At 45.3% G+C, this 7,871-nt stretch overlaps 1 pseudogene; it reads right to left on the bottom strand.

Moving 5' to 3' along the window:
- Positions 1 to 720: 720 nt before the first annotated feature.
- Positions 721 to 2,096, bottom strand: LOC144217050 (BTB/POZ domain-containing protein KCTD8 pseudogene; annotated as a pseudogene).
- Positions 2,097 to 7,871: the final 5,775 nt, after the last annotated feature.

Raw genomic sequence — 7,871 nt, 5'->3', positions numbered from 1 at the left:
TTTTAAAGCTTCTTGTGTCTTCCCAAAGAAAAGAACGTCTGCCAAATGATGTTCCTGCTGCCATCCCAGCTGGCTTTTCATTTGTCCCAATAGCTCTCTACTTGTGACCCTCTTCACTCTATAAGCGTCACTGATTACTCTGCCGGTCTCATCCCCCCAGCCCCAGGGATATTTGGTGCAGTCCTTGAACTTGATCCACAGAGCGCCCTCCCGAAGCGCGCTACAAAAAGCACCAAGCCAAATGCTTTCCAAGTCCTCGCCTCCATTCTCCGATAAGAAAACCATTGCATTTTACTCCCCCTGGGAAAGTGGACTCAATCCTTTTGCACGTGAGGCGCCCAGAAAAGAAACACAATCACATACTCACACGCGCGCGCACACACCAAGTCCCTTCCTAAGCTCCAACCCTGCCAGCAGCTGACGTCCAAACTCTCGTTGCTTCCACCCTGCGCTGTTGGAAACCAGCGGTTCCTGACCACTGGCGGGAGAAACCTAAGGTTGGTTTCTAAGAGGGGGGGGGACCCTTTCCCACCAGCTGCTCTCACGCCCTGGCCCCCTGAGAAGCTCGGTAGACACAGTCGCCGCTGCTCGCGTGGCCCCTTCCCCAAACACCGTAAGTGTTAAGCAGAAAGGCTCCAGCGGGAGGAGCTTCTGGCTGTGCGCGCTAAGGCCTCGACGCCGAGCTGCCCTCTGGAGGGTTCCCGCCGAGACCCACGGAAGTTAACCCCCCGGAATTCCGCGCAAGCGGAGAGAAGGGTGGAGGACCCCGGCGCACAGCGTCGTGAGCCGTGTCTCGTCCCCGCCTCCGCACAAGGGAGCAGGGCGCGCGGAGAGGGCACAATCGGTAAAGTTAACAAAGAGGAATGCTCGGGAACTGCGTGTTCCGGAGTTGGCGGAGACGGGCGTGAGGGACGAGACCGTCAACTGTGCCTGCGGCGTGACGGAGCCTTCCACGGAAAGCCCTCCGCACTCGCCGGGGACGCCCGTCCCGGGCGGGTTCCAGCCGGGATCAAACCCTCCGCGGCGCCGCGAAGGGGCGGGAGGAGGCGGAAGCGCGGACCCCGCGAACTTACGGAAGAAGATGTACTCGGTGTAGCTGCTCCAGATCTTGTCGTCGCGGTACTGGTTGACGAAGGCGGCGGTGCCCGAGGAGTTACACGCCACCATGTGGAAGCCAGCCTCGGACAGGCGATCGAACGCCTGCTCCAAGTAGGTGAACTTGAGGTAGAAGCGGGACGTGTACTTCTCGGGCGGCCGGTCTGGGTCGCGGCTCTCGTTGAGCGTGTCCCCGAAGACCTCCTTGGCCAGCGCGATGCGCCCGCACACCATGATGCGCGCCACACGCCGGAACTTGGCGTCCGCCTGGTTGTCGCGCACCGTGGTGTAGGAGCCCCGGTAGCCGAGCGTGAGGAAGCCGGAGCGTTTGTCGGGCGCGCCGCCGCCGCCGTGCGCTGCGGGGCCCGAGGGCGCGGCGGCCGCTGCCCCACGCAGCAACAGCGCGTCGCTGCTGCCCTGGGACACGTTGTCCTCCAGGTCGCTCTGGCAGCCCTCGTCGTTGAGTGAGTTCTGCTTGGTGACCTTGGGCGACAGCAGCTTGACCAGGTCGGTGAGCTGGAAGTACTCGGCCTCGCGCAGGAGCCGCTCCTTCTCCGGGAAGTGCTCGGGCAGCGCGAGCTGCTTGTCCCGCAGATAGTCCAGCACGTACCTGAAGAGGAAGCCGTCCCGGTCGATGAAGAAGCGCGCCCGGCTGTCCCTGGGCAGCTCTCCGCGGCGTCGGGCGCCGCCCCGGGGGCTGGAGGGCGAGAACATACTGGCCAGAGTGCTGTCCGGGACGCTGAGCAGCGTCGAGTGCTTGGTCACATAGACCTGGCCCCCCACGTTCAGCTCCACCACCTCGGGGAAGGGCGAGGGCACGCAGGGCCCCGGGGCAGCGGCCGCAGGCGCGCCGGGCGAGCTGGACGAGGAGACCATCTCGCTAATGGGCAGGATGGTGCCGCCTCCGCTGCCCGTGTCCTTCAAAGCCATGGTCCCCCCCGCCGCCGGCCAAGGGACCCGGGAGAGCAGCACTTTCTCCTTCCCGAAGCCCGCGCCGTGCACCCGCGGCAGCCCTCGGCCTCGGCGAGCGCCTGGTGCGCCCTCGGGCCGGGCGGCACGGTCCTTCGGCCGGGGCGTCCCCGTTCAGGGCTCGGGGCAGCGGCGGCGGCGCCCGGGCTCCCTCGGGGNNNGGAGCGTCAGGGGGAGGGCGGGAAGGTTTGTATTACAGCAAAACTGAGAGGCTTCTAATCTGAAATTACTACAAATGTTGGTGTGCAAGCAGTGAGTGCAGACTACGTGGCTGTGAATCTTTTGAGGGGCTTTTACCTTAGTTTTTGAACTAAAGGGCGAAATGCCCAAACCTCTATTACAATCGTCATGATTGGATATTTAACTGCATGCGCTATATATAACTGAAGAATCTTTAATATCTGATTTCAAGTCACAAAACTAATAAAGGAGTGTATGTAACGGGACGTTTCTTCTTCCAACTTTTCAATATTTGATTCATAGTAAATGCTTAATGAATGTTTATGGAGGAAAAGACGGAACCACGGAGAAAACTTACTCTGTTCCTACTTTCTAATCTCCATCAGTCCCTTCATTAATTTCTCTATTTTCCTCTCAAATCCACGGGGCGAGAAAAATGGCTTGTTTTATTAGTTTTCGAATAGGCCACAAAATGAAAATTATATGAATTTAGGCTTGCCTTAATTTCCACTTGTATATAGCACAGATACAATCTGCGACATCAGCATTATTTGTGATGAAGAGTTAGGACAGAAATGCAAATGAGAATTCCCCTTTCTTGTGGCTATCCACATAGGGCATCCTTTTGTATTCAAAAACATTTTAAAAAATTGATTTATGAAGTACAAAAGTGAAAAGAGTGTACTGTGGCACAAAGTAGTTTGCATCATAATCATTATAATATTACAGATGAACTTTACCCATTAATAGATAAAATAATGTACAAAGTTTTTTTTTAAAAATTCTAAATGCCTATTTAGGATTCCTTCTCTGAAACGACCAAAACAAAAACAAAAACAAAAAAAAGTACTGGACATGAGATAACAATATTAACTTCGAAGATTTATAAATAATACATTATTCTTTGGAATATTATAAATATTTAATTCATTGATCCTTCTAAGCCCTGTCCACAGAAAATGCTGTATCAGTTTTGAAGTTAGGTTCCTAGAGACTAAGAGAACTGGTGGCCAATGAAGGAATGCAGCAGATCTTCCAAAATACTGAGACTTAAAAGCTGGGTTTAAGATATGCATCTTCATGCAATTATCTTATTCAAGCCAATTGCCCCCCAAATTTATAAACTGATCAAATTAAGTAGAATTGATTCTCACCTTATTCATTTAAAAGCTAACAGCAGAGGGGCACCTGGGTGGCTCAGTCGGTTGGGTGGCCTACTTCTGCTCAGGTCATGATCTCACAGCTTGTGGCTTCAAGCCCAGCATCAGGCTCTGTGCTGACAGCTTGGAGCCAGGAGCCTGCTTCAGATTCTATCTCCCTCTCTCTACCCGACTCACACTCTATCTCTCTCTCTCAAAAAATAAACAAACACTAAAAAAAAATTTTAATAAAAAATAAAAGCTAACAGCACAAAGCATTTGGAATTTAAAATAATAGTTCCTGGAAAATAAATTAATAGAATCTTAATAACCTTTATAGATGAGTAAATAATAATGCCTCAAACCACTACTAATGAAGCCCATTTATCATGAGGGAAATGTCCCTCGTGATAAGTATTGTACAGACCATAGAATCTCAATGAGATGGGCATAAAATACATATGCATATTTATCTATGAATATGAGATGTCCAATATCATCAGGTTAAAATGCATTTTAATTTTTTAATTACACAAAATATTCTTCTAAAATAAAATGGTCTAAAATTTATACTCTGAATGAATCATCTTAGAAATTCTTGATGAAATGCATTGTGTGATATATTGCTTCCTAACCTAATTCCTTCAATGTCGATTGAACATTTCTCTTTCATCCCTTCTCTCCCCGTCCCCTAACTAAACCCTCCAACAATACTTCAAACTGAACAAACTACAGATCCAGATAGTCTTTATCTTCCTTCCTTCCTTCCTTCCTTCCTTTCTTTCTTTCCTCTAGAAATGCCTTTCCTTTTCTACCAGTTCCTCAACCTTTTCCCCCTGTTTACCTCTTCCCTGAGGTCTCAGCTTAAATAGCACCTTTCCTGGAAATCTTCAGCTTTTTACCAAAACAGGTGTTCCCACAGCACTCTGTGCTTACACATGGGCAGGGTTTATCACACTGATATGTCATTGTCTCTCATTAGATTGTAAGTATGGCATACAACCATATGCACTATTCTATCTCTAGCATGGTGCCTAGCTCATAAGAGATAGAAAATTTCTATTTCTTGAGTGTTTACTGCACATAAATATATTCAAATTTGATGAACATATATATACGGAACAATGGATGACAAAGCATCAACTCTGTGCTAGACACTGGGCAATATAATGAGATGATAAGAGTTGGTCCTTCAAAATTCTAATTAGGAAGAGTGAGAACAGAATCTGATCAAAACAAACTCAATCTAGTAAAGAAGGGAAAACAAGAAAGAAATCTACCTATTGGAACAATCGTTTTGATGAGCTGAGCAATCAACACCAAATACTATACAGGTGTACCTCATTTTATTGCACTTCAAAGATACTGCTGTTCGTCAAAATTGAAGGTTTGTGGCAACCCTGCATGGAGCAAATCTATCAACACTATCTTTTCTAATAACATTTATTCACTTTGTATCTCCGTGTCACATTTTGGTAACTCTCACAAAGTTTCAAACTCTTTCATTCTTACTATATTTGCTATGGTGATCTGTGATCAGTGATCACTGATGTACTATATAGTTGTTTTGGGGTTTCACAGACCATGCCCAAGCAAAATTGATAAACACTATGTGTTCTGAATGCTCCACAGACCAGCTATTGCTCCATCTCTCTTCCTTTCCTCAAGCGTCTCTATTTCCTAAGACACAAAATACCGAAATGAGGCCAGTTAATAATCCTACAATGGCTTCTAAGTGTTCATGTGGGAGCCGGAGTCCCATGTGTTTCACTTCAAATCAAAAGCTACAAATAATTAAGCTTAGTGTGGAAAGCATGTAGAAAGTTGAGATAGGCTGACAGCTAGGATTCTTGTGCCAAACAATTAGCCAAGTTGTGACTGCAAAGGAAAAGCTCTTGAAGGACATTAAAAGTGCTACTCCAGTGAACACATGAGTGATAGGAAAGCAGAACAATCTTATTGCTAATATGGAGAAAGTCTGAGTGACTGGTCTGGATAGAAGATCAAACCAGCCATAACATTCCCTTAAGCCAAAGCCTAATCCAGAGCAAGGTTCTATCTCTCTTCAATTCTGTGAAGGCTGAGAGAGGTAAGGAGGTTGCAGAAGAAAAGCTGCAAGGTAGCGGAGGTTGGTTCATGCGATTTAAGGAAAAAAAGCTGCCTCCCTAAGATAAAAGTGCAAGGTGAAGCCACAAGTGCTGATGTAGAAGCTGCAGCAAGTTACCCAGAAGATTGGCTAAGATAATTCAGGAAGTGGCTATACTAAGCAACAGATTTTCAATGAGGGCAAAACAATCTTATATTGGAAAATGCCATCTAAAACTTTCATAGCTAGAAAGGAGAAGTAAGTGCCTGGCTTCAAAGTTTCAAAAGGCAGGATGACTCTTGTTAGGGGCTAATGCAGCTGGTGGCTTCAAATTGAAGCCAATGCTCATTTACCATTATGAAAATCCTAGGGCCCTTAAGAATTACACTAAATCTACTCTGTCTGTGCTCTATAAATGGAAAAACAAAGCATGGATGACAGCACATCTATTTACCACATGGTTTACTGAATATTTTAAGCCTGTTGTTGAGACCTACTGCTCAGAAGAAAAAATTCCTTTCAAAATATGATTGCTCATTGGCAATGCACCTGGTCAGCCAAGAACTCTGATGAAGATGTACAATGACATTAATGTTGTTTTCATTCCTGCTAAATGACATCCGTTCTGCATCCCGTGGTTCAAGGAGACATTTTGATTTCAAGTCTTATTATTTAAGAAATACCTTTTGTAAGGCTTTAGCTGCCACAGATAGTGATTCCTCTGACGGATCTGAGCAAAGTAAAATTGAAAACCTTCTGGAAAAGATTCAGGATTATAGATGCCATTAAGAACATTCATGATTCATGGAAAGAGATCAAAATATCAACATTAACAGAAGTTTGGAAGAATTTGATTCTGAACCTCAGGAATGCCTGTGAGGGATTCAAGAGCAGTGGAGGGGATAACTGCAGATGTAGTGGAAATAACAAGAGAACTAGAATGAGAAGTGGAGCCTGAATGAGAGGGACGAAATCCTGTCATTTGCAATAATGTGGATGGAGCTTATTATGCTAAGTGAAATAAGTCGGTCAAAGAAAGACAGATATATGCTTTCACTCATATGTGGAATTTGAGAAACTTAATGGAAGATCATGGGGGAAGGGAAGGGGGAAAATAGTTTCAAACAGAGAGGGAGGCAAACCATAAGAGACTCTTAAATACAGGGAACAAACTGAGGGTTGAAGGGCGACAGGGGGAAGGGGAAAATGGGTGATGGGCTTTGAGGAGGGCACTTGTTGGAATGAGAACTGGGTGTTGTATGTAAGTAATGAATCATGGGAATCTACTCCTGAAACGAAGAGTACACTGTGTACACTGTTATGTTAGCTAACTTGACAATAAATTATATTTAGGGGCAAAAAAGGGTGATAAGGGGATAAAAAGAAGTGGAGCCTGAAGATGGAACTGAATTCCTACAATCTCATCATATAATGTCAACAGATGAGTATGCAAAAAAAGTGGTTTATTGAGATGGAATCTATTCCTAGCAAAGATGCTGTGAAGATTGTTGAAATGGTAACAAAAAACTTACTGTATTACATAAACTTAGTTGATAAAGTAGCAGCAGGGTTTGAGAAGATTTGACTCCAATTCTGAAAGCCCTACTGTGGGTAAAACACTATCAAAGAACATTCATTGCATGCTACAGAGAAATCGTTCATAAGAGGAAGTCAATCCAAATACAAAGTTCATTTTTGTCTTATTTTAAGAATTGCCACAGCCATCCTAGCCATCAGCAACCACCACCCTGATCAGTCAGTAGGTTCACCATAGAGGTAAGACCCTGCATCAGCAAAAAGAAGATTATGACTTGTTGAAAGCTTAGGTGATGGTTAACTTTTTTGGTTTTTTTTCAGCAATAAGGTATTTTTAATTAAGGCATATATGTTGTGGGGTTTTTTTAGATGAGATGTTATTATACACTTAACACACTACACTGTAGAATAAACACAACTTTTATATGCACTGAAGCAAATGAGCACTGAGGTATGCCTTTAACGAAAAAATCAAAGCCATCTTGCTCTAAGCCACAGATACCGGTAACACTCCCTATGCCAATTTGATCATAAAGATGGGTCCTTAAGATCTGATGCTGTGCAAAAATAAGACATCAAACTTCACTGACTAGAAACTACACTAGATCACCTCACTTTTCTAGCACATTTTAAAATAACATGGTCAAAGAGCACCTAGGTGGCACAGTTCGTAATGCCTCCAACTTTGGCTCAGGCCATGATCTTATGGTCCATGAGTTCTAGCCCTGTGTCTATCTCTGTGCTGATAGCTCAGAGCCTGAAGTCCGCTTCCGATTCTGTGTCTCCTTCTGTCTCTGCCCCTCTCATGCTCACACTCTGTCTCTGTCTCTCTCTTGAAAATAAATAAATATTTTTTTAAATGTAAA

The sequence above is a fragment of the Crocuta crocuta genome, unplaced genomic scaffold, assembly GCF_008692635.1.
Source record: "Crocuta crocuta isolate KB4526 unplaced genomic scaffold, BGI_CrCroc_1.0 scaffold269, whole genome shotgun sequence".
In the NCBI taxonomy this organism is placed as follows: domain Eukaryota; kingdom Metazoa; phylum Chordata; class Mammalia; order Carnivora; family Hyaenidae; genus Crocuta; species Crocuta crocuta.
Note: the sequence above shows the minus strand (reverse complement) of the source record. Positions and strands in the feature narration are given on the sequence as shown.